At 38.9% G+C, this 26,573-nt stretch overlaps 1 long non-coding RNA gene across 2 annotated transcripts in view; it reads left to right on the forward strand.

The window, feature by feature from the left end:
• The window catches only part of LOC146396975 (uncharacterized), a 184,569-nt gene that overhangs the window by 27,051 nt on the left and 130,945 nt on the right, over positions 1-26,573 (forward strand). For both annotated transcript variants that reach the window (XR_014826606.1, XR_014826605.1), the window contains exon 2: positions 26,226-26,338. This is a non-coding gene — a long non-coding RNA (uncharacterized LOC146396975). The remainder of the gene's footprint in view (positions 1-26,225; positions 26,339-26,573) is intronic.

The raw sequence follows: 26,573 nt of genomic DNA on the forward strand, positions 1-26,573 counted from the left end.
GTGAGAACACTCCTGGAATGAAGCCTATCTGTTCAAACACCTTTCTCACAAATAAGAGCACATTCTGATTCCCCAGAAGGGAAAAGAGAGTGCCAAAATGTTCCTCCATGGTTCTTTACTGAAAAATTTCAATTTTAAAATTAGCATGTTTTTCCTGACTATAAGATTAATACATGTTTGTTATTTTAAAAAATCAGAATAGTTTATTTTTACCCTCCCAAATATTGGTGAATATTCTGGTGAATATTCTGAGTATTTTCATATGTATATTTACATATACATGTACACACACAAATGCACATCCATATATAATATTTATAAAAATATGGATTTCCCATCATGGCTCAGCTGTTAATGAACCCAGCTAGTATCCATGAGGACGTGGGTTTGATCCCTGGTCTCTCTCAGCGGGTTAAGGATCTGGCATTGCTGTGAACTATGGTATAGATTGCAGATGTAGCTCGGATCCCAAGTTGCTGTGGCTATGGTGTAGGCTGGCAACTACAGCTCTGATTTGACCCCTAGCCTGGGACCCTCCATATGCCATGGTTGCAGCCCCCCCCCCAAAAAAAAATAAAAGACAAGGAAAATTACTCTTGTTCATAGTGAGTTTTAAACCTGCTTTTTTACTTAACAATAAATTGTTATTATCTAAGTTATAGAGATCTATTTTACATATTTCAGAGTTGAGTTTATTGTAACTTAACCTTTCTCTGTTGAGAGGCGCTTTGGTTGCTTTCATTGTTTTCTGTTATAACAACATAATAATCTATCTCCTTTCACATACTCTCTACAGATAGTCTTTCAAATTAAGTCAGGAAATATTCCTTTATTCCAGGTAACAGAGGTATGTACCTGATTAAGAGAGATATCATCTGAGTAGGCTTAGAGGAGTGAAATTGGCCATTAAACAGGTAATTAAAGGCAAAATGGTTATTAAAGGGAAACTCAAAATAATATGAGGATGTATAGTAAACAGATTTTCTTGGTTTGGTGTGTCAGGTACAGCCTATCAGAAGACAACTCATGTAAACCGATGCCTGAAGAATGAACAAAAAGTTTGCTAGTGAAGTTGATCTAGGGGCATTGGGTACTTTAGGTGGAGTGAAAAGGAAGTTAAGGGCCAGAGTCAGAGAAAGCAGGGAAGGTCAGGATGGAGGGACCAGGGAAGAGGCACAAAATGATATTTGACAGGGGCTAGAGTCTGGAAAAGAAATATTAAAGGTGATCTGGAGGATTTTAGGCAAAGGGATGAAGGGTCCCTCTAAGTATGAAAATTTATTTATAAAATTGATAGCACTCTATCATTGCTCAGAGTTTGAACATGAAAGCAAAGGAAGGATCAAGTTAGGAATCTCAAGGGTCTGATTTTATCAGTCTAAGTGCAAAATGTGTGCCACTTGTCACATCCTTGCACATCCTAAGCAACTTAGCGGAGGGAAGGTGTTATCAGTTCTGGACATCGTGAATTTGAGTTACATCTCAGTATCAAGATAGAGATGTCTGTGAGTAAATATAATAGCTTTAAAGCTCGTGTGAAAGGACCAAGCTAGAGACAGCTCTGTGAGTCATCAGCACTTGGATGGTAATTAAAACCATGGAAGAAGACAATAGGATGAGGGCCAACACAGAGAGCTGAGAAACTCTTGTAATGGAGGGTGGTGTGGGGGAGATGGTAGTACTAAGACTAAAGCCTGAGAGTACAGGGTCACAGAAAGCAGGAGGAAAAAATTATGCTCTGGATGGATAAAGTGGTAAGTTGTGTCAAGTATTGAGGCAGGCTAGATGATGTTGGAATAAGAGGTATGGACTTAGTATCATGGAGACCCCTGAGGACCTGACTCAGAGCAGTTAGGTGGAGTTGAGGGGATGGCATGGGTAGTAGAATACGGAAGTAAGGAATGTGAAAAATTCATGTGATACTTTCCTTAGGTTGTAATTCAAGTAGTGGAATGGATGAGCCATTGGTACATCATGTAAATTTTGACACATTTTTTTCCTAATTACTTTTTGGAAAGGTTTTATACATGTATTATCCTTCCTACAGTTTTATGAGTGTTTATTTTTATACAACTCTGCCAGCTTTAAGAACTTATCTGCAATTTAAGAAAACAAGACAAAGATAATTGATTTTTCCTTTGTATTTGACTACTAATGAAATTTAACATCTTTTCGTATTTTTGACCATGTTTAGACCTTCTTTTGTAAATAATATACTATGTTCATTTTTCTGTTATGTACTTCGATTTAAAAAATGATTTGTAAGATTTTTAGGTCTTGTTTTTTTTTTTTTTTTTTGGTCTTTTTGCCATTTCTTTGGGCTGCTCTGGCGGCATATGGAGGTTCCCAGGCTAGGGGTCGAATCGGAGCTGTAGCCACTGGCCTACGCCAGAGCCACAGCAACGCAGGATCCGAGCCGCGTCTGCAACCTACACCACAGCTCACGGCAACGCCGGATCCTTAACCCATTGAACAAGGGCAGGGACCAAACCCGCAACCTCGTGGTTCCTAGTCAGATTCGTTAACCACTGCGCCATGATGGGAACTCCGGTCTTGATGATTTTTACCTATGTCTGTTACATATGCTGCAGTATTTTATCCTCTTTATCCTTTTGTTTATTTTTTTGTCATAGAGAAATCTTTAAAGTTTTATGTGTAAAATCGAATTGTTTTTTACATTATAGTTTCTGTCATTGATGTTTTTCTTAGAAAGGCCTAACTCACTGCAAGTCTATACTTTTCTTCTAATTAATCAATTTTTTTGAATTATTTATCATTTTGTATCTTTCATTCAAATTTTTAATTCACATATAATTCTTTTTTATGTGACATTCAAGATGGGGACTCAAGTTTATTTGCTTCCAGTAATTTGTTGTTTATCTCAGCATGCTCCATGCTAATTTATATTTGGAATCTGAAGAACTAGTAGATTAAGTAGGTGAAAATGGAGATTGGAAAGGGAAGAGCATTCCAGGTTTAGGTAACAGTATATTCAAAGGCCCTGAGATAGAAAGGGGCCTGGTGATAACATAAAGTTTTGTTTAAAAAAAAAAAAAAAAAAAAAAGCCTAGTAGGACTGGCGCTCAGGACAGGACAGTGTTATATGAAATTAGAAAAGTAATTGTGGACTTGGTATTTTAGGTCCTGTTAAAGACATATTAGTTTTTGTATCAGGGCAACAAGAAGCCAAGGCAATATTTTAAGTGAGAGCATCATCATTTTTACATTTTGAAGAAAACAAAATGCGCTTAGTTTGAAATTGGGACAAGGACTGGGAGAGAGCAAGAGTGTGTATAAGGAGATCATTGGGGGAGATTATGTTAGAAGCCTAAGTAATAGTTAATAGTAATTGATATTCAGATATGGGTAAAAGAAATAGTAGAAATTAAAATTAGATTATTTTAAAAGGCAAATAATCAGGATCTGGATTAGGGAGAATATCAATCAGAATTTGGAGATAGAAAACTACTCCAAGAAATGAGCAGGAAGGGATCAATAGAGGGGATTGAGTACTTCTAAACATTGGAAGGGCTGGAGGAACCAAGGTGAGGGACAGCTATCATTAGACCTCAGCTTTCACTGCTAGCTTTCAGGGAGTCAGCAAAGTTGAAAGGAAAGGACTGCCATGGTTTCGTATGTCCCTTATACCTGGGGGAGTGATTCGTGGGAAAATACCTGTAAACCACCATAAAGGTGTCTGCCTGCTGATGTTGCAGCAGTTCACTTCCACTTTCTAAATCTCATGGTAATGCCTCTTATTGCGGCAATCTAATCAATAATCCACTGGCAGATATCCTGGGCAATAGAGTTCCTGGTTTCTACTCTTTATCCTTCAGGGAAGAAAAAAGTATAGAAGAGAGAAAATGGCATTGAGTTACTAGCGGACAATTTGACTCAAGAAGTGAAGGAGAGAAAGGTATCAATGATGACACCTATGTTTCTGGCACGGGTAACTAGATGGAAGTGGTATCATTTGATAATATAGAAAACAGTGGAAGAAGAACACATTTGAGGGTCTTGCAGGAAGTAGTATTGTCTGTAGAAATAATAAACATTGATATGACACAAGACATGTTTCAAGTATTGTTCTGTTTACATATGTTAACTCATTTAATCTTCCAAAATTTCATGAAGTAGATGTTAATATTATTCTCATTCACAGAGGAAAGTGACACACCAAGAAGAAACTTAATAAAAAGTGTTGTCAAGGATGCAGAGAAAAGAAAACTTTTGTGCATTGGTGGTAGTACTGCTGTAATGGAAAACAGTATGGGTTTCCCCCCAAAATTAGAACTATCATATAATCCAGTAATTTCCTTTTCTGGGTGTTTATTCAAAGAAAACAAAAACACTAATTTTTGTTCCCTGCTGTAGCTCAGCGATAATAGGCCCAACTGTTGTCCATGAGGATGTGGTTTCAATCCCTGGCCTCGCTCAGTAGGTTAAGGATCCAGTGTTGCCATGACCTGTGATGCAGGTTGCAGCTGTGACTGGGATCTGGTGTGGCTGTGGTGTAGATCAGCAGCTGTAGCTCTGACTTGACCCCTAGCTGGGGAAATCCCATATGCTACAGGTGAGGCTCTAAAAAGCAAAAACAAAACAAAACAACCAAAACTGAAAAAACCCCACTAATTCAAAAAGATATATACATCTCCATGTTAACTGCAGCATTATTATATACACACATGTAAGTATAATAATGGACTATATATGCATATATAATGATGATATATGTATGTGTGTATATTATTCAGCCATAAAAAGGAGGAACATCCTGCCATTTGTGACAATATAGTTGGACCTTGAGGGCATTAGGCTAAGTGAAATAAGTTAGAAAGTATCATGTAATTTCACTTACATACAGAATCTAACAACAGCAACAACAAACAATTAAAAAACCCAAGCTCATGCTTAGTAGAACAGACTGATGGTTGCCAGAGGCGGGGGGTGAGGGGCTAGGGGAAAAGAGTAAGAGTTTAGAAAGTACAACTTCCAGCTATAAAATAAATGTCGTGGGGATGGAATACACAGCACAGTGACTCTAGTTAACAACACAGTACTGTACATTTGAAAGTTGCTAAGAGGGTAGATCTTAAAAAATTTCATCATAAGAATAAATTTTGTTGCTATGTATAGTAATGGATATTATACTTCCCCTAGGGATCATTTCTCGGTATATACAAGTCTTAAATCATTGTGTCTATACTTAAAGCTAATATAATATTATGTTAATTATATTTCAATAAAAACAGTTTTCAAAAAAGGTAGGAAACTTGTTAAGCAGTGGAATTGAGATTTCAACTTGTGTAATCTGGCACTAAGAGCTAGTTAAGTGGTGGAATTGAGATTTCACCTTGGGTAATCTGGCCTTAAAGTCTGTTTAACCCTTAAAACTACTATGGTAAAATGTATAAACTTGGTGTTGAGCATATTGATTTAGAGATGCCTTTGAGACATTTTAAAAGAAATGTCAAGTAGGCGGTTGTGAAGAAACATCAAGTAGCTTTTTGGTTTTGGAAGCTTAATGGTGAGATCTGGCTGGAAATTTTGAGTCATATTGTATAACACCTTGTGGTTATGATTGCCTAGGGAGTGGATATAGGGCTAAAGAAACTCACTTGATAGCTCTGTGGACAAGATTAAGCTTTCTTCTTTATTTTTTGCTTTTTAGGGTCGCACCCTATGGAAGTTCCCAGGCTAGGAGTTGAATCAGAGCTACAGCTGCCGGCCTACACCACAGCCATAGCAACTTGGGATCTGAGCTGCCAGCTGCATCTGTGACCTACATCATGGCTCATAGCAACGCTGGATCCTTAACCCAGTGAGCGAGGCCAGGGATTGAACCTGAGACCTCATGGATCCTAGTCAGGTTTGTTAACTGCTGAGCAACAGAGGGAACTCCCAAGATTAAGCTTTCTAAGGACTTGGAGAACAACACCTAAGGAGATAAGAATAAAATTAGGAAACTGTGATATTTGAGAACCCAGTGGAAGAGACTTTTTAAAAAGAAGGGTGTGGTCAAGAATGAGTTCCTTGGTGACCTTATCTAGAGGTGATTTGTTAGAGTGATAGAGATGGAAGCTACAGTAGTGTGGGTTAGGAGTGAAGCCGGGAGAATAGAAACAGCAAGTAGACTATTATTTTGAGAAGTTTTGCCATGACAAAGCAAAAAGAGATTGAGTTGGGGCTGCAGAGGATTTTTGTTTGAAAGGTTTTTTTTTTTGTTGTTTATATTTTTTTTAATGTTTGCTTGTTTTTAAGAGGGAGAGATTTAAAACCTGCCCTATTTAAAAGCTGATGGAATGGATTCAATTGAAGGGGAGGAATTTAAATATATAAAAGAAAGATGGCCTAGTAATTCACATGAAATTTCTGAGAAGGGTTAGAAGGATGAAATCCAACACCTGTGGAAGGTTGGCCATAGATAGGAGGTGAGCCACTTTGTTCCAATCCTAGGAAGTGGGAGGTGGTATTGGTGTGCAGGGGTGATAGCATGAGGTGACTGAGTTTTTGTTCGATGGCTTTAGTGCTTTAGTTTTCTCTGTAAAAAGCTGCTAGAGCATAGGGGCAGAAATGTGAGGTAAGGGAGGATACAATTTGAAGGTGTTGGTCAGGAGATCATTCTGAGAAATATGATAGGACTGAAAGGAAGTGTGCTTACGAATTTGAAGATGAGCATCATACATATACTAGTGGAACCAACATGACCTGTTGTGTGACTTTTTCTGGTAGTGTATAGCTGTTCTGGTAGAGACGTGGTGTAAAGAGAGAGCTCAGCCCTCTCCAGGGATAAAGATTTTGTGAGAGAGGAGAAACAAAACATAAAGAGACAAAGGGTTTTATGGTATTGCTCAGAGTGTAATTGAAATGATAGACTGTTGACTTTAAGTTGGAGAACAAGGCAAACAGTGATAATGATTTGGAGGAAATTAGAGGGATCAATGGACTGAAAGTCACATGGAGGTCAAAGAATTGTCAAAATAGTAATAGAGAAAAAGCAAAGTGGGGAGAAGCTGGGGTGCATAATGATTGAGTGGTAGAAAAGTTTTTATGTAACAGTCACATGGTCATGAGGCTGAGTGGCTAAGGTTGGGTCACTGGAGATGAGATCATGGAATGAGAGGGCTGGATGGGATGTCCAAGTGGATATTAGAGTCAATCAGGATTATGGAAAGATTTGATTTGGGGAGGAAGGCATTGACCCAGATGTATTTTATATTATATTATGTTAATTATATTATCTGAACAGGAGGGAAATAGCCAAATATTATAAAACTTGACTCAACAATGAGAATCAACCAGTTTGCTCAAGTTGTGGAATTCTTATTGGACTCAGGGACTGATTAGCTTCTAGAAGAAAGAATATGTTGCTACCGGCCTGAGGGAGGTGGTGTGGTGTTGATAATAGTGGATTTTGAAGTAAGACAAAATTGAATTTGAATGCTGATTTCATTAGGCGACTTAACATATTCCTTTGAGCCGGAATTTCCAAGTCACTAAAAATCGGATTTTTAATGCCAATTTTATGGAGGTACCATGGCTATGGAGATGCCATCAGGATGAAACCAGATGAAAGGTAGGACACATGGATTATATGCCTGGCATTGAGCATGTGCTCAATGAGTGTGAATTATTCCTCCTCTGTGAGGAGTTTTATCCAGGGAACGTCCATTATAGAGAGGAAAACTTGTGAGCTGCTCCACTGGATTTTGGTGGAAAAATAGTTTTCTAAATTATAATTTTGTGGAAAAAGACAAGCAAATGAATAGTTTGCCAAAGGTGACAAGATGCTGTACTTCCTAAATTTTTTCATAATATGGAAATTTAATTCCATTCTGTGGTGATTACAATTCAGTCTGTAGAGAGAATTGCACCTAATTGTGATCTTGTTATGAATAACTTTGTAGAGAGAGATGCAACTAAACAATGAGGTTGATTACCTGAGGTTTACAGCATTCAGAGAAATGACAAAATTAGGCCAGAGTCCTTGGCTGAATATTGATTAGTGAATGAAAGCCAGGATTTTCTTTGAGATTCAAGAAGTATACTTATTTTCCCTGCTCAAATGAGGCTTATACAAGTTAGTGACAATTATAACCCCTAAGGGTAGAAAATACTGTTTTTTATTGGTTAATACTATCAGAGTACAGTTTATTGAGTGTCCATCACATGCCCCTTGCTTTCTAAGCACTGACCAGTCTTTACAAACACTCTGTGGGTGAGACACTGATCTGCCTTTTCTAGATGAGGAGGCTGAGGCTGGAGAGTTGAAATGACTCACCCAAGGCTGGGAACCTGATAAATGCAGCAACCATGCTTATCTCTAAAGTCTAAGTCCGTCTTCTCACTATATTGCTTTGCCTCCAGGCAGAACTCTGGGTAGCAGAGATGTTATGTTTCTGGATTTTTCTGAAAGAAACACAGATAAAAAAGTTTTTTAGGAGGCAGTATTTGTTAGGTTTCACCATAGAAGCAGAATCAATAGGATGTTATATGAATAGAAAGAGATTTATTAGAAGGAATTGGTCCATGCAGTTATGGAGTCTGCAGGGTGGGCTGACAGGCTGGAGACCCAGGAGAGCTAATTGGTGCAGTTCCAGTCTGAAGGCAGTCTGCTGGAGAATTCCCTCTTGCTTGGGGATGTTGGTCTTGTAGTTGAGCTTTCAGCTGATTGGTTGGGACCCACCTCCTTTATAGAGGGCAGCTGCTACTCACTTCATTGATTTCAATGTTAATATCATGAAAAAGCCCTCCAAGTTGATATACAAAATTAACCATCACAGAGACTTAGGTGAGTCTACCTTTTAAACCTCATTTCTTGAGGGGTTTCCTGGTGGCCTAGTGGATAGGACTTGGTGCTTTCATTGCTACAGCCTGAGCCTGGGTTCAATCTCTGGTCTGGGAACTGAGATCCCCACATCAATCTTCTGCTTGCTGTGCCCCCCTACCAAAAAAGAAATTAGTTAGAGTAAAACTCACTTTCCCAGGAGGCAGAGTTTACTAGGCACTTATATAATTTCCTAACTTAATCGTTAGCAGAGCCCACCCGATGGAGCTCATGGAAGATGAGAGTAGGTTAGCTGGTGCTGTAATATCTTAAGAATGAACTATGGCTTGGAGTTCCTGCTGAAGTGCAGTGGGTTAGGAATCTGACTGCAGTGTCTCAGGTGGCTGTGGAGGTGCAGGTTAGACCCCTGGCCTGGCAGCTGGCTCAGTGGGTTAAAGGATTCAGCGTTACTGCAGCTGCGGCATAGGTAGCAGTGGGGGCTCAGAGTTAATCCCTGGCCTGGGGAACTTCCACATGCAACAGGTGTGGCTATAAACAGACAAAGAATGAGCTATTGCTCATAGACTTAGAGAAATTAAAATTCTAATTGCAAAAATTCAACTTCTGAGATTTAGTTTTAAAAGCTATCACCCTAGGGAATACCAAGGGTCCCCTCTGTCAACATCATCAGCAATAATCATAATAGTAGTTAACATTTACTGCCTGTTTCTTGTGTGGTAGGTACTGGTTCTGAAAGCTGTGTGTGCTACCTCATTTGTCTCAGCACTAGGAGGAAGGTACTATTATTCTTTTATGTCTTCTTTTATGTATGTGGAAACAGAGTCACAGGTTAGCAAATTGGCCATGGTAACATAGCTAGTAAAGTGTGGATCCAGGATTCAGAGAAGGCAGTTGTTTTTGGCATGTGCTACGCATAAGGATGACTTGGAGTGCCAGGGCACATTTGCCAGATAAGCTCTCATTATTTGTCATAGTGTCTGAAACTGTCACCTTTAGAAGAATTAAACTTTTGGAAGATCAAATAATCGACGTTCGGTACTAATTGTGGATCAGGGGCCCATGTAGGTGTAGGTGTAGGAAAAATAGAAAGGATTATAAAGTGGACTTCTTACCTTGAAGGAGCTTGTGGTTGTCAGAGAGGGGAATTTTCTCTTCTACCCCTCTGGAGTTCTTATGACTGGATTAATGCAATGAACACAGGACAGATCAACAGGAGAAAAAGAAGCAAATTCTTTTTTTTTTTTTTTTGTCTTTTGTTGTTGTTGCTATTTCTTGCGCCGCTCCCGTGGCATATGGAGGTTCCCAGGCTAGGGGTTGAATCGGAGCTGTAGCCACCGGCCTACGCCAGAGCCACAGCAACGCGGGATCCGAGCCGCGTACCACAGCTCACGGCAACGCCACGGCTCACGGCAACGCCGGATCGTTAACCCACTGAGCAAGGGCAGGGACCGAACCTGCAAGCTCATGGTTCCTAGTCGGATTCGGATTCGTTAACCACTGCGCCACGACGGGAACTCCAGCAAATTCTAATTTGAACACACAGAAGTGTCACAGAGATAGGACATAAGTGGCCAAAGCAGGCAGATTTTTTTTTTTTTTTTTTTTTTTACTTTTTAGACAAAGAAATGATAAATGTGGCAGAATTGATAGATTAAGGAAGGTTAGGCTTTGGGTGCTTGATTAGTGAGGAATATAAACCAAGTTTGGGCTTAGGATAGTAAATTAAAGAAGAAATGATGTGGTGTTTCTATAAGCTTCTCAGCCTATTTCCTATTTCTGGACATAGGGTCATCCTTTTACCTCCAGATACAAGGAGTGCCCCTTTCATATGAGAGATTTATTTTTTGCTTTCGTGGACCCAGAGAGGAGGGTCAGAATGTCCCTCTTGTGTAGGCTATTTCTTAATAATAATAATAATCCAAAACAATCAATATGCCATTGAAGCATATTTTGGGGGCAATATGCCCTGAGACTCAACACAGTCTCTGTGAAGAGGCTTGAACAGAACTAGGAGGAAGAAATGCTGAAGGGCTGAATGGCTTCAATCTGTTTGGTATGTTGTTTTCTCATATTTAGGGATCGGGCATCTGGCTGTTCTTTCTGGGGTTTTGAGTGGGCCAAAGAACTTGGGTCATTTGGCAGACTCAGGTAAATGCATTTAGCAGGATACTTACTAGGAATGGCAGAGTAAAATCAATCATAATAATAGCAGCTATGATGGAATGAAAACTCACTAGCTTCCTGGGCTGGAGCATGAGGCATCAGGCACATTAATTGTATGTAGCTATTCATATTCCTGTACATCGTGAGCTTCCTATTCTGCCTTGTTTTTGCTGATTTTCCAGCCCCTGGTATCAGCCAGACACATGAAGGTCTCAGTACGTTTTTGCAAAATAAATGAATGGATGTGACAGTTCACTTATGATCATTCTTTGTTCTGTCCATCTCTCTCTCAAAATGTAAAAGTCAGAACTCGGTGATTTTTTTTTTTTTTTCTCCTGACCTGAGTAGAAAGAATATGGCCTTTGGAGTTAGGCAGATTTGAATTCTATCACCACTTTGCCATTGAGATGTGACCAAAATTACTTCACTCGCAAACCTCAATTTCCTTGCCTGATTCTGCAAAGATGGCAAGGGCAGCAACTTAATCTTATAATCTTCCCTAATCACACTCATACCACCCATAAACTGAGAGCAACTAGGTTGCAAAATAGGCAAACAACAAAACCCATAGGCATCATTTACAATGAAATTATCACAAGGTAGCCTCATAAACTCCAAAGACAAATGTTAGGAATGGCCATCAGCCACCACAAACTCTGTGTGGCATCAGTATATGGGGTGAAGGGGAGGGAAGTAGTGGAATGTCCGATGGATATGAAAATGGGAGAACCCCAAAATAAACAGCAAGTATTCACTGCAAAACAGTGCAGACTGAGTTTTACTATAACTTTTATTTTTGTTTAAACTGACTTGATTTTTGCCAATTCATTTATAGAATGAAAGCTTAAAAGGTATGATGAGGTGTCCCTTAAAGGCAAGTATGTATCTTCTTTGCCACTGCATTCCCAGAGTCCAGCATGACTGCAACTTGAGCCATATATGTAATCTTAAATTTTCTAGTGGCCACCTTAAAAAGTAAAAAAACAGCATAATGCATTTTAAGATGATATTTAACTTGACGTATCCAAAATAATATCATTTCAACAGGTAATCAGTATACAATGACTTTTAAAAAAATTTTTTGGAGTATAGTTGATTTACAATGTTGGATTAGTTTCTGGAATAACAGCAAAATGATTCAGACATCCCTATATACAGCTATCCATTCTTTTTTCCCACAAAGGTTATTACAGAATATTGAGTAGATTTTCCTGTGCTGTATAGCAGGTCTTTGCCAGCTATCTCTTCTACACAGAGTGGGTGTATATGCCCATCTCATCTCCCCAGCTTATCCTCTCCCATGTATGTAAAATGATCGAAGAGATAGTTCACATTCATTTATTTGGACTAAATCTTTCAAGTCCAGTCTGTATTTTTACACATACAGCACATCTCAATTCAGAGGAGCCACAATCCCAATGCTCAGAGGCCACAGGTGACATGGCTGATGGGACAGCTCAGCACTAGCCCAGTCTGTGGTGTTTAGAAGCACCCTGGTGCTGCTCATTTGGCTAGTAACTGGGGGAGGGGATGAATGCAGAACCAGGGTGAGTGTTGAAACTCAGAAGTAAGTGCCGGCTTCAGGGTGCTCCCATGTTTGTGGCTTAAGTTTTATTAGATTTTACATGAAAGTCAGAAATAAAATCAAATGCCCTGGGAACCAATCTTTCAGTTTGTAATGTGGCATGGTGCACTCTTGGATGAGGCATCGTCAGGTTCCTGGGGTGAGGGAGCAACCGCTGTGGTAAACATTTACTCGGAGTCCTCTCCCTGGGTTCCCAGGAGTGGGAGGTAATTAGCTCAGGAGGAGGCAAACATATTTCCATATTTCCAAAGGGTTGCCTCACTTTCATGTATACCTCCTTTAAAATGTTATCCTCAAACTGTATTTTGAAAGCTGACCCTGCTAACTCTGGCTTTCCAAATCTCTTTGAAGTCACAGTACAGTCTGAAAACAAAGCATTGTCACATTCCTGTGAGAAAAAAATAAATACAGATCCCTCACGTAGGGAGACCCCAGCCTCTGAGCTTCAGAGGTCAGTCTGCCAAGCAGGAAGCCAACGGGTGTCCAGGGCTCTCGTCTTCATCAAGATCACTCCAGATTGTTTTTTGTGCTCTGCTTTGCCCTTACAAAAAGCCTCCAGAATCCCCTTAATGCATGCACACATTTCCTCACAAATAGTGCACACATAAAGCTCTCTGAATTGGAATTGAGCTTACATGGAGAGAGCCTGGTGATCTAGTAGGATATTAAACCATGATCAGAAACAAATTGTTGCTCCCCTGCCAACAGATAGACTATAATAAACAGAGACAATCCCATAACCACAACATTCTGAATGGTTCTTTTTTTCTTTGTAACCTCAGTAGTGGGGCAAAGAACCAACCACATATTAGGTTGCTAAGGGGTAATGAATGAATGAATGTCACGAATTCTCCTCTCTTGCTCCCAGGCTTGCAGAGGGAATAGGAGGAGAAATCTGCTTCTAGGGATCACACTGTCCTTAGAACACATGTGTGGTGAATTCTTGTGAAAGGGGCCTGTATTTCAAAACCATCCAGCCACTAATCAAAGGGAAGAGAAAGGAATACATGTCCAAAGAGGTTACAATGCAGGCTCTCACACAGTCTAAAATTAAGATGAGTCTCACGTGGAACTGGACATCACCTAGAACCTGAAGAACATGACCTTCTGCAGAGCAGGACTGGAAGGTTTTCTTATCACTGCCAGAACCATCCAAAGGCAGGGAAGACCCTAGGATTGGAGCCAGCATGAAGACAAGTCAAGTTGATGGAAACTGTCACTATGTAATAGATTTCTGTTGGTTAAAGGCAATAAACTGCAGCATTGTTTATTTCTCTCTACCTCACCTGCATGGTTCAATTTTTCAAAGTATCCCTTAACCTAATGCACTTAAAAAACAGAAGAGGAGTTCCCGTTGTGGCTCAGTGGTTAATGAACATGACTAGTATTCATGAGGATGTGGGTTCAATCCCTGGCCTCGCTCAGTGGATTAAGGATCCTGCTTTGCCCTGAGCTGTGCTGTAGGTCACAGATGTGGATTGGATTTATTGTGGCACTGGCTGTGGCTGGCAGCTACATCTTGATTTGACTCCTAGCCTGGGAATCTCCACATGCCGTGGGTGCAGCTCTAAAAGAAAAAAAAAAAAAAATCAAAAAACAGAAGAGAACTCCATTTATTGGGAATGCAGATGGAAAAATAAAGATAGCAATGGCAAGGCTTCTTAAGCCTCATCCTTCTGCCACTCCCGGGCACACCTTGGTGTGAGCACCATTCTTCTTGCAAATGATAGGCCACAACAGTTAAAAGTGTGAGTGCTTACCTTTCCAATCTCAGGCAAGGAGGTTAGTCCCAGGGCATAATTTTAATAGAGATCCAGCAAAAGCAACTGTAGAGCCCAACCCACATCAGCCCAAGCCCACCTTGTGTAGCTCCTCACTGCCACTTTTTTCCAAAGTTGCCACATCTGGGGAGAGATGTAGTTATGTTTATGTGTGCATGTGTAGCCTCTGTTCTTCACTAGCTTATCCTCTCTTAAGATCCAAATAGAGTGCCTGTTGACTTTCCATTCCTGATGTGTTTGAGCCACTTTTATACGCTTTGAACAGATCCTGTGTCCTTGCTTTCTCCCTTTCCTTCTTTTCTTCCTGTCTAGAAAGAATGGGGAATCATTGTAGAGAAAAATTTGCACATGCAGTCTCAAATGCATCTTTTAAAAATGCTAACTCTCCTGGTTTGATAATAAAAAAAAAATTGGACACAGATGCACTGTAATATGGAAAACTAAAATTGTTGGCTGGTGTTTCAAGGCCAGATGGTGGGCAGTGAAGATTAAAATCAGGTTTAGGAATTGGGCGATGCAGGGATGTAGTAGATTTTGTAAAGTTTTTGTCAGTGGAGTTAGCTATTTTAGGGAAATGCAGGACCAAGTGATGTGGGCAAGCTTGGAGTCTAAGCTTTTTACTCAACTGTGGGAAAGAACAAGCCAGAAGTGAATTTTAATTAAGCCAAATGATAATTACTGGAAAGCAGATGTAGGGCAGGAGGAAGTCAAAAAATTTCCTTGGAATCAATGAAGGTGAATAGGGACAGATAAGCCAAAAAGAAGGTAGAACCACTGAGTCAGTTTTCCTACTTCCTGTTCTGGTTATGCATGTTCTTGCTGATTGCAAGCAGCTAAGTGTTGCAGCTGGGTGCTACAGACCAAGAAGGGAGGCTTACTAAGTAAATTAAGCTGTCTTTCTGGTTACTGGAAGATGACACTTTATTGGGCCAATATATATATATATATTTTTTTTTCATTGTAAAGATAAGATTGGCTAGAGTGCCATTTACTTGAAAACTACAAAATTTTGGTAGGAAATTAAATGCTAGGATCAGTAATTCTGAAGTTGACATTTCATATATTTTCTCTGAAGTTAGAGGTTCAATAACATTGGGATGACCAAACACATAGATCCATTTATTCACTGGTGTTTATCCTGGGTTTATTTTGCTCCATGTTTGGCTATCGTATTAGGCTATTAGGATTCCAGATCACTGTTGTAGTTCAAATATATGGCTCAGAAATTGAAAACATCTCTCTCTTATCATGTCCTAAATGAGTACAAGTGGTCAATGCTTTAATGAGGTGAACTGGCATGGGGAAATAGGGCTCAGAAATGCTGGCTATGTTTCTTGATCACTGATGGCAAGACTGCCCCTTTGAGACTGGCACCAGCAGCTTCTAAGCAAGTGATTTTGTGTTTGTATTTTTTTAGTGGTCATGCTTATTTTTCTAAAAAAGAAAAAGAACTTTAGTTACACAAAATTAGATTATTTGTAATTCTGAATCTTGCTATCATACATTCACTTATCCCTCTCTTTTTATGTGTTTTTTTCTTTGCTTTTACTAATCACCTCTGGTTCCAAATTTCATTTCTCCTCATCACAGTCACCCATTCTTGTTGTTGTTGTTAATTCAATCTTATAAGTTTTAGGATTATATAAAATTATTTTTACCACAGAGTAAAAATATATGGTATTTACAGATCTATTTTTCATGTGCTATGTTTGTTGTTCTACAGCCATTTTTTTGTACTTAATGGACTGTTTTAAATATCTAATTGGAGAATGGTGTGGTTTGATTAAAAAGGAAATAACAGCTTCCGAATCAGGAAGACATATAAGGCTGAAGTACCCTTGCATTTCCCTTCCCATTCTTCTCTAACCCTTCTAAAAGTAGCATTTTAAAAATTAACTCATTATATCAGATCACTTTAGGGAGCAATTTGTTAAACAGAAATAACATTGGTCAAACCTTCCTAACTCTCATTTAGCATACTTCTTCCAGAAGGAAAGATTCTATAAGGGAGGTGCAATTACTTGATTCAAGCCATAGAGAAGAAAGCACTCCCAAGTAAGAGTTCAGGTAAGTTTCAGCTCTGTTTCTCTTGTTCACCAATTAAACTTGGAGTATGTCTTGCTCTCTGTGTACAGCATGACCATACATTCACATTTTCCCAGGACGGTCCCCACTGAACTCTGCTGCCGTGCCATCTGTCTGGTGATTACTCGTTTTTACTCCCCTGACTGTCATAGGCATCCATTCTCGTGCTTTTTAACTTGTATCAAAGTTACTGTGTTAAATACCTATCTTATTCTGCTTCCTCTTTTTTAACATTCAACATGTTCTACCTCGTCATTTGCGAATAACATCTCTTGGTTTTCATTTTCTATTAGTGAGCACTAAGGTGATTCCAAACTCTATTACAGAGTGCTGCAGCACATATTTTTGTATGTCTCTCTGTGTATATGTCTAAGTTTTTTTTTTCCTGGAAAATATTCTCAATTATATCCAGTTTGGGTATGGATGTACACATTTTTCACTGCATACTTTCAGCCTGCCCCCTCCCCATGAGAACACAATCCCCCCCAACATTTAAAAAAAGATCTATTAAAGGAAGCATTCATAATACTGACAGAAGAAGGTATTCTTTTTTTTTCCTCCAGCTTTATTGAGATACAATTAACATATTACATTGTATAAGTTCAATTATACAACATAATGATTTAATATACATATATTGGAAAATGATTACCATGGTAGTGTTCTTAGCACCTTCATCACCTCACACAATTACTACTTGTTTTTGTGTGAGAACATTTAAAATCTACTCTCTGAGCAACTTTTAAATATATAAAGAGTATATAACTTTCAAGGGTTATTAATGACCATCACCCCACTAGACATTTGATCTCCAGAAATTATTCATCTTATAACTGAAAGTCTGTACCCTTTGACCAACCTCTCTACCATTTTCCCCACCTCCCAGCCCCTGACAACCACCGTTCTACTCTCTATTTCTATGAGTTTAGCTTTTTTTATATTTTATTTTTTTTGTTTGTTTGTTTTTTAGGGCTGCACCCATGGCATATGAAAGATTCCAGGCCAGGGGTCGAACTGGAGCTACAGCTTCCAGCCTAAACCGCAGCCACAGCAATGCAAGAACCAAGCTGCGTCTGCAACCTACACCACAGCTCACGGCAACGCTGGATCCCCGACCCACTGAGCAAGGCCAGGAATTGAACCTATATCCCCATGGATACTAGTCAGGCTTGTTTCTGCTGTGCCAGGGAATGGGAACTCCGAGTTTAGCTTTTTTTAGATTCTGTATATAAGTGATGTCAGTAAGGTACAGTATTTTTCTTTCTTTCACATAGTATAATGCCCTCAAGTTTTCCAAATTGTCCAAATGGTACAATTTCCTTATTTCTCATGGTGGAACAATATTTCTATCCCTATCTACAACCTATCTTCATTCATCCATAGACAGACACTGAGGTTGTTGGCTATTGTGAATAACGCTACAGTGAACATGTGATATCTCTTTGAGATAGTGATTTCATACCTTCAGATGTATTCTCAGTGTACATAAGGGTTCCCTTTTCTTCACATCCTTTCCAGCACTTGTTATCTCTTGTCTTTTTCAGAGCAGCCATTTTAACAGGTGTAAGGCGATATCTCATTGTGGTTTCAGTTTGTATTTCTGATGATTAGGGATGTTGAGGATGTTTTCATGAACATGTTGACTATTTATATGCCTTCTTTGGAAAATGTCATTCATTTCCTCTGTCCATTTTTTTAATTAGATTTTTTTTCTATTGTGTTTTGTGACTTCCTTATATATTTCAGATATTAACCCATTGTCAGATAGATGGTTTGCAAATATTTTCTCCCATTCTGCAGGTTGCCATTTCCTTTTGTTGTTTCTTTTGCTGTGCAAAAGTCTTTTAGTTTGATGTAATTTCACTTATCTTTGCTTTTGTTGCTTGTGCTTTTGGTGTCTTATCCAAAACAAACAAACAAACCATTGACAACACTGATGTCAAGGAGCTTTTTCCCTATGTTTTCTTCTAGTTATTTTGTTGTTACATGTCTTATGTTCAAGTCCAAGTCCGTCATTTTGAGTAAATTTTTGTAAGTAGTGTAAGATAGGGGTTGCATATCTATCTTTTGCATATGGATATCCAGTCTATTGTCAGATAAGTCAAGCGTAAATGCATGGACTTATTTTTGGAATGTTGATTCTTTTTTTTTTCTTTATTTTTTTTTACAGAATAAAATACATACATTTACACACAATTACATTCACACAGATTATTATAACATGGATCTTAAGAAACAGATTAAGTGACTCCCACTGGAGAAGTGGAATGGAAAATATGCTGAGACAAATAGGAAATTTATTCTATACTTTATCCCAATTTTATGGCTTTCATCTTTACTACTTAGTTTTATCTATTACATTTCAATTTTTCTTTAAAAATTAGCATTATATTAAATTGTTATATTATGCGACTAAAATTTATAAAGAAGAAAGCCTTATATACCATTAAATATTTTATATAGCATAGTAAAAAGAATAACAACTGGTAAGCATAACAAAAATAATACACCCTCTGAAAATAAGTAAAATATAAAATGCATAAGTTGGTTAAAAAACAGTGTAACTATACAAATATGTCCTCACAATTTGTTCCATCTCATTGATTCTTCAATAAAGGCATTACACCATTCTAGGTGATGTGATAAACAAGACATTATAGACTTTACATTGTACCATGGAGAGAAATGGTTATTAATAATACAATTGTAGAACTGTATTATTTAATTGTACAGTGGCATTATTTAATTATAATTATCATAAGTTCTTTGATGGAGAGGAAATCAGAATCAGATCTAAGAAGACTTCAGCATTCCAAGAATGATGTCAAATGACCCCCTTCATGGTGGATTATGCACTTATTTACTATGAGATATATTTCTTCTCCAGAGATTCCTTGTTTGTGTATCAATTATAGATTTTTGGTTTGCAGTTATTCTGAAGTTTTGATGTAAGAGTCTATATGTATATAGATTGTTTTAAGTTGTTGTTCTCTTAATTGCAAGTTCATCTCCGGTGTCCCACATTTGTACCCACCTCTTCTCATGATTTCTGATTTTGATGGTATAATTGTGCATGGATGATTTCGTATCTTTACTGTATATATACCTTTACTGGTGAGCCTTGTCATTTGTGGAATTTTTGTTTCCTGTTGCTGATCTTTTCTTTCCTGCCTATAGAAGTTCCTTTAGTATTTGTTGTAAGGCTGGTTTAGTGTTGCTGAATTCTCTCAGCTTTTGCTTATCTGAGAAGGTTTTCATTTCTCCTTCAAATCTGAATGAGAGCCTTGCTGGGTAGAGTATTCTTGGTTGGAGGTTTTTTCCTTTCATCATGTTAAGTATATCATGCCACTCCCTTCAGACCTGCAGAGTTTCTGCTGAAAAATCTGCCAATAACCTTATTGGGGTTCCCTTGTATGTTACTTGTTTCTTTTCCCTAGCTGCTTTCAAGATTTTCTCTTTGTCTTTAATTTTGGTCAGTTTGATTATTATGTGTCTCGGGGTGTTCCTCCTTGGGTTTATTTTATATGGTACTCGTTGTGCCTCCTGGATTTGAGTGAGTGGTTCCTTTCCCATGTTAGGGAAATTTTCGGCTATTATCTCTTGCAATATTTTTTCTGTCCCCTTCTCTCTCTCTTCTCCTTCTGGCACCCCTATAATATGGATGTTGGTGCGTTTAACATCGTCCCAGAGTTCCCTGAGACTCTCTTCATTTCTTTTCAATCTTTTTCTCTTTTCTGTTCTGCATCCGTAATTTCCACTAATCTGTCCTCCACCTCACTTATTTGTTCTTCTGCCTCCTGTATTCAGCTGTTAGCTGCTTCTAGTGAATTTTTTATTTCAGTTATTGTATTTTGCATCTCTTCTTGTTTAAGTTTTATATCTTGTGTCTCTTTGGTCAGTGTTTCCTGTAAGTTATCCATCTTTGCCTCCAGTTTATTTCCAATGTCTTGCATCTTCTTCAGCATCGACAGTCTAAAGTCTTTTTCCTGGAGGCTGAGAATCTCCTCATGGCTTAGCTGATTTTCTGGGGTTTTTTCTTTCTCCCTCATCTGAGTTATAGTTCTCTGTCTTTTCATTTTTGTAGGTTTTTGGTGTGGTGACCTTTTTATAGATAATAGAGCTATAGCCTCTCTTACTTCTGGTGTCTGCCCCCCTGTGGCTGAAGTGGGCATGGGGGGCTTGGTGTAGGCTTCCTGATGGGAGGGACTGATGCCTGCCTACTGGTAGGTGGAGCCAATTCTAATCCCTCTGGTGGGTGGGGCTTAGTCTCTGGATGGGATTAGGTGCTGCTGTGTGCCTGAGGCTCTTTAGGTAGCCTGTTTACTGAGGGTTGGGGCTGTGATCCCACCTGGATTGTTGTTTGCCCTGGGGCTTCTCAGCGCTGATGGGTGGGGCCAGATTTTCCCAAAATGGCCACCTCCAGAGAAAGGCACACTGCTGAATATTCCCGAGAGCTTTGCTTTCAATGTCCTTCCCTCACAACAAGCCACATTCACCCCTGTTTTCCAAAGATGTCCTCCAAGAACTGCAGTCAGGTTTGACCTAGGTTCCTGTGGAGACCTCGCTCTGCCCTGGGACCTAGTGCATGCGAAAGTTTGTGTGCGCCTTTTAAGAATGGGGTCTCCGTTTCCCCCAGTCCTGTGGAGCTCCTGCGCACAAGCCCCGCTGGCCTTCAATGCCAGATGCTCCAGGGGCTCTTTCTCCCAGTGACAGATCCCAGCATGTGAGGGTTTGATGTGTGGCTCAGAACTCTCACTCCTGTAGGTGAGCCTCTGTGAACCAGTTAGTTTTCAGTCTGTGGAGCTTCCCACCCGGGAGGTATGGGGTTGTTTATATCATGAAATCACCCCTCCTACCTGTGGATGTGGCCTTCTCTTTTTCTTCTGGAGTAGGGTATGGGTTTCCGGTCCATTTGGGTGGAGATTGCTCAGTCTTTAGTTGTGAGTTTTGTTGTTTTTAGGAGAGAAGTTGAGCTCCAGTCCTTCTATTCTGCCATCTTAATCCCCTCTCTCCTGGAATGTTGATTCTGTTCCACTGGTCTATATATCCATTTACATACTAGTACCATACTATTTGATTATTAGAGCTTTGTAATATACTTTGAAATTGGGAAGTGTGATGCCTCCAGCTTAATTCTTCTTTCTCTCAAGTTTGCTTTGCCTATTTGGATTCTTTTCTGGTCTTATGTGAACTTTAAGAATGTTTTTACTGTTTCTGTAAAAAATGCCATTGGAATTTTTATGAGTTTTTTTTCATCGACTCTATATTTATGGCTTTGGGTTGTGTTGTTAATTTTTTTGTTTGTTTGTTTTTGTCTTTTGCCTTTTCTAGGGCCGCTCCTGCTGCATATGGAGGTTCTCAGGCTAGGAGTCTAATTGGGGAGCTGTAGTCTCCAGCCTAGGCCAGAGCCACAGCAATGCAAGATCTGAGCTGCGTCTGCAACCTACACCACAGCTCATGGCAATGCCCAATCCTTAACCCACTGAGCGAGGCCAGGGGTTGAACCCACAACCTCATGGTTCCTAGTCAGACTCATTAACCACTGAGCCACAATAGGAACTCCATATTATTAGTGTTAACAATATTAACTCTTCTGATCCATGAGCAAGGAATGTATTTCCATTCATTTGTATCTCCTTCAATTTCTTTCATAAAAGTCTTATATCTTGGGAGTTCCTGTTGTGGTGCAGCAGAAATGAATCTCACTAGTATCCATGAGGATGTGGGTTTGATCCCTGGCCTAGCTCAGTGGGTTAAGGATCCAGCATTCTGTGAGCTATGGTGTCAGTCACAGACACAGCTCGGAACCCGCATTGCTGTGGCTGTGGTGTAGTCTGGCAGCTATAGCTCCAATTCAACCTTTAGCCTGGGAACTTCCATGTATGGCCCTAAAAATAAAAAAAATGTCTTTTAACTTTAGTGTAGAGATATTTCACCTCAATGGTGAAATTTATTCTAAAGTATTTTATTATTTTTGATGCTATTGTCAATGAGATTGTCTTCATTCCTTATTTTTCAAATATTTTGTTCTTTGTATATAGAAATAAAACTGCTTTCTGTGTGTTGATTTTCTGTCCTTCAACTTTACTGAGTTTGTTAGTTACAACATTTTTTTAATATTTAGGATTTTTCTATATTTGAAATAAAGATTATAGCATCAGTAAATAGGGATAATTTTTTTTTTGTCTTTTTGCTATTTTTTGGGCCGTTCCCGCGGCATATGGAGGTTCCCAGGATAGGGGTCTAATTGGAGCTCTAGCCGCCAGCCTACACCAGAGCCACAGCAACGCAGGATCCGAGCCACATCTGCAACCTACACCACAGCTCACAGCAACGCTGGATCATTAACCCACTGAGCAAGGCCAGGGATCGAACCCGCAACCTCATGGTTCCTAGTCGGATTCGTTAACCAATGCGCCACGACGGGAACTCCAGCAAATAAGGATAATTTTAATTCTTTCCAGTTTGAATGCATTTTATTTCTGTTTGTGTGTGTTTTTGTGTGTGTTTCTAATTGCTCTGGCTAAAACTTCCACTACAATGTTGAATAAGAGTATGGCATTATTGGCTTGTTTCTGAGTTTGTGGAAAGCTACCACACATCTATGATCTTTCTCTTTGTATTTATGTTCTTTCCTTTACTAATTATCCCTGATTCCAGACTTCATCTTTGGCAGTCATCAAAGAAATAAATGATTCAGGTAAATGATGTTAAAATAGTGAATGAAAATTTGTTAGGGAATGGATTATTAACACAACTCCCCAAAAATCTCACTATAAAATACACAGTAACTGCAAAAGGAAAAATAGTACCTTCTCGGTGGGAATACTAGCACCTGGGACCCTAACCATATGGTTAAAGTTAACATCACCAGTACTGGACAGAACATCACATGCCTCCTGATACGATGCATTGAAAAGTATACAACATTGCTTCTGTGGTATTCCTGCCCCAAATGTGTAAGCTGAATATAATCGTGGGGAAAAATTAGACTAGTTCTATTGGGGCACATTCTACAAAACAACTGAATAAAAGGACTAAATCCAACTAAGGAAGTAATTTATGAGACAGTGATGAAAGAAATTAAGATTACACAAATAGAAGGATACACTATTCTCATGAATTTGAAGAACTAATACTTTTAAAGTGACTATACCATCCAAGGTATTTGACTAATTTAATGGAATTTCTGTCAAAATACCAATGGCATTTTTCACAAAACTAAAACAAATGATTCTAAAATTTGTATGGAAATATAAAAGCCCCTAAATAAGGCAATCTTGAGAAAGTGGAAACCAAGCTTAATGTACCACGCTCCTTAATTTCAAAGTATACTATGAAGCTGCAGTAATCAAAACTTTACCTCCAGATCAATGTCTGTGCCTCCATGAGCAACCGTAATTCTAACCCAAGATGTAAACCTGAATTGATGGCCATGTATGTATTGTGACCAGAGTCCAAGAATACCTTCATTCTTCATTCACAAAGTTATCCTGTAACAAATCTACTGCTTTTTAAGTAGTAAATATTTGGATTTTTTATTATGATTCAAACTGAGTAGCAGTTGCTTTTACAGCTGAGAACATTATCTTAATAAAAACATTTGGTTTCCAAAAGTAAAACTTTATTTCAAGATTGGATTTCTCTGTAATTTTAGTGACTGATAGAATAATCAAACTAGATATTATGTTCAAGTCAGTTATTACCTTTTATAGGTAGCCTTTTGTGTTCCTAGTACATAAAGAAGGAATAAATCAACCATATCAACATATTATATTTATTTACAGGGCTATGTTTTTACTACTTTTCAGAAATGTATTGTCTAGCACTGTTGCCTAATATACTCTGCGAATATTGTTTCCCTCTGTGTTTTCTGATATAATCTGGAAAAATAAAAACCAGAAGCAAACATAATCCTGTCATTCTATTTTTGTTGGAAGCAAGGCAGTTATTATTTGGTTTGGGGAAAATAAAGGCAGCATCTCAGATTTGGAAAATTTCCCGGACTTAAAAATAGCATTTGACAGTGTGAAGAGTAAGGCCAATGTGGTGTTCCTTTTGTATAGGCAGAATAAGCCAGTTTATTTGCAGTTAGATTTTTTCTCTTTGTATCATCAGACAAATCTCATTCATGTGTGGAGATAATTGTAGAGACACTGAAAACCAGTGACAAAGCACCACATTTTGACAGTAAGCTGTTTGGAATTAACTCTCAAAGAGGATCAATGTGGTATCATGGTTGAGTTCAGCCCCTCCTTTTTTTTTCAGCCATATTCTTGGCGTGAGGAAGTTTGGAAGGTCTGATTTCTGGGGCCAGGGATCAAGCCTATGCCATAGTAATAACTTAAGCCACAGCAGTGACAACACTGGATCCTCAATTTGCTAGGCCACCAAGGAACTCCTGAGTTCATCTTTTGAATCCGACATACCTGACTTTGAATCCATCTCTGATTCTTACTAGCTGTCTGACCTTAGTTTTTGAATCTCTGAAATGGGAATGATAACAACATCTAAATGACTAACTTGCTGTGAGAATTAAATGAAACCAAATTTAATAAGGCTTGCAGCTCTGGCCTGACCCACAGTGAACTCCTTCCCTGTCTCCAAAGAAACTACTAGCATAGAAATTCAAGAAACCACAGGGAATCATTTCACAGTTCATGCGAGGCATCCTGTATTTGAACACTATTGATGGGCTTGAAAACAGAAAAGAAAGGCAATGGAGCTACTGATGGACATAGGTGGTACAGGGAGAAGAGGCATTTGGCTGTAGGGAAAAATACTGTTACTGAAGGTACAGGGGAATATTAGCCATAGAAAATAATGAAATATGCCATTTGAAGTAACATGGATGGACCTAGGGATTATCATACTAAGTGAAGTCAGTCAGAGAAAGAAATATGATATCACTAGTATGTGAAGTCTAAAAAACTAATGCAAATGAATTGTATAAAAAAAAAATACAGACAGAAAAAAAACTTATGGTTACCAAAGGGGAAAAGAAAAGGGAGGAGGGATAAATTAGAAGTATGGGATTAACAGATATAAACTACTATACATAAAGGAGATAAGCAATTAGGATTTTCTGCATAGCGCAGGGAGTTGTATTCAATATCTTGTAATAACCTAAGATGGAAAATAACCTGGAAAGTTGTGTGTATGTGTACATATATACATATATATATACACACACACGTATATATATCACTTTGGTGTACACCTGAAACTAATGTAAATAAACTACATTTTAATAACAGAATGGGGGCATGGGTGTTTTGAGCCTAGAACACTTCATTATCAAGAGATAAAGAGTCCCATAGCCTGTATGGGACTCAACACCTCGTATGGGAATAACTTTCCCTGTTTCAGACTCAAAATGTGTATTCTTGTCCTGCTTAAACATTCGTGTTATGTGGCACCTTCTTATCTCCGGCACTACATCTATCTCATTTGGAGGGGACAAGGTGTCTCTCCTGCAGCTCAAGAGGAGTGCATGCAAGCCAGCTGGCCTGCCTTGGTCACTAGGAGGGGTCCACTGGCCACAGGGACTGGTGCCCACTCTTGGAACTGGTCTTGCTCTTGTCTTTTCTCCTCATGTGTGAAGCATTTTTCCATCTAGTGCTTGACTGCTGTGTTTTCCTTGGCAACTCCAATACCAAGATGCCAAGTGTTTGGATTTCTGCTCCTGTTGATGGCAACAGATATCCTTTGACCAACACATTACCTCTTCCAATAAATCTCATTTTGGCTTTAAGTAGATTAAATTGGGTTTCAGTCACTTACAACCAAAGGAATCCTGATGGGCATATCTCTTATTCTTCAGCGATTTCCCTGCCTCTACAGCTCTGCGGAACTGAGAGTGGGTCTTCTCTATTCTTCACTGGAAGGGGCATTTCACTTTGCACCTCCTAGCCGTAAAGGTAGATGCGAAAAAAGGTAAGATTAATAATCTTAACTTCACTTATTTGTTGAGAATTTACCATATCCTCAAGCCTTATGTTAAGTACTTTCATGCATTAGCACCTTTAAATCCCCACAGCTCTATCAAGTAGGTAGTATTATAATTTATGTTTAACAAATAAGGAAATTAAGGCTTTGAAAGGTTCCATAATGTAAATCAAGTTCCTGCAGCTCATACAGAGTAGAATTAGAACACAGATCGTTCTCATTT

This window comes from Sus scrofa, chromosome 14 (genome assembly GCF_054392235.1).
Source record: "Sus scrofa isolate SSC_HxYL_T2T_F1_AM1 chromosome 14, Sscrofa_HxYL_maternal_Yorkshire_Landrace_v2.0, whole genome shotgun sequence".
In the NCBI taxonomy this organism is placed as follows: domain Eukaryota; kingdom Metazoa; phylum Chordata; class Mammalia; order Artiodactyla; family Suidae; genus Sus; species Sus scrofa.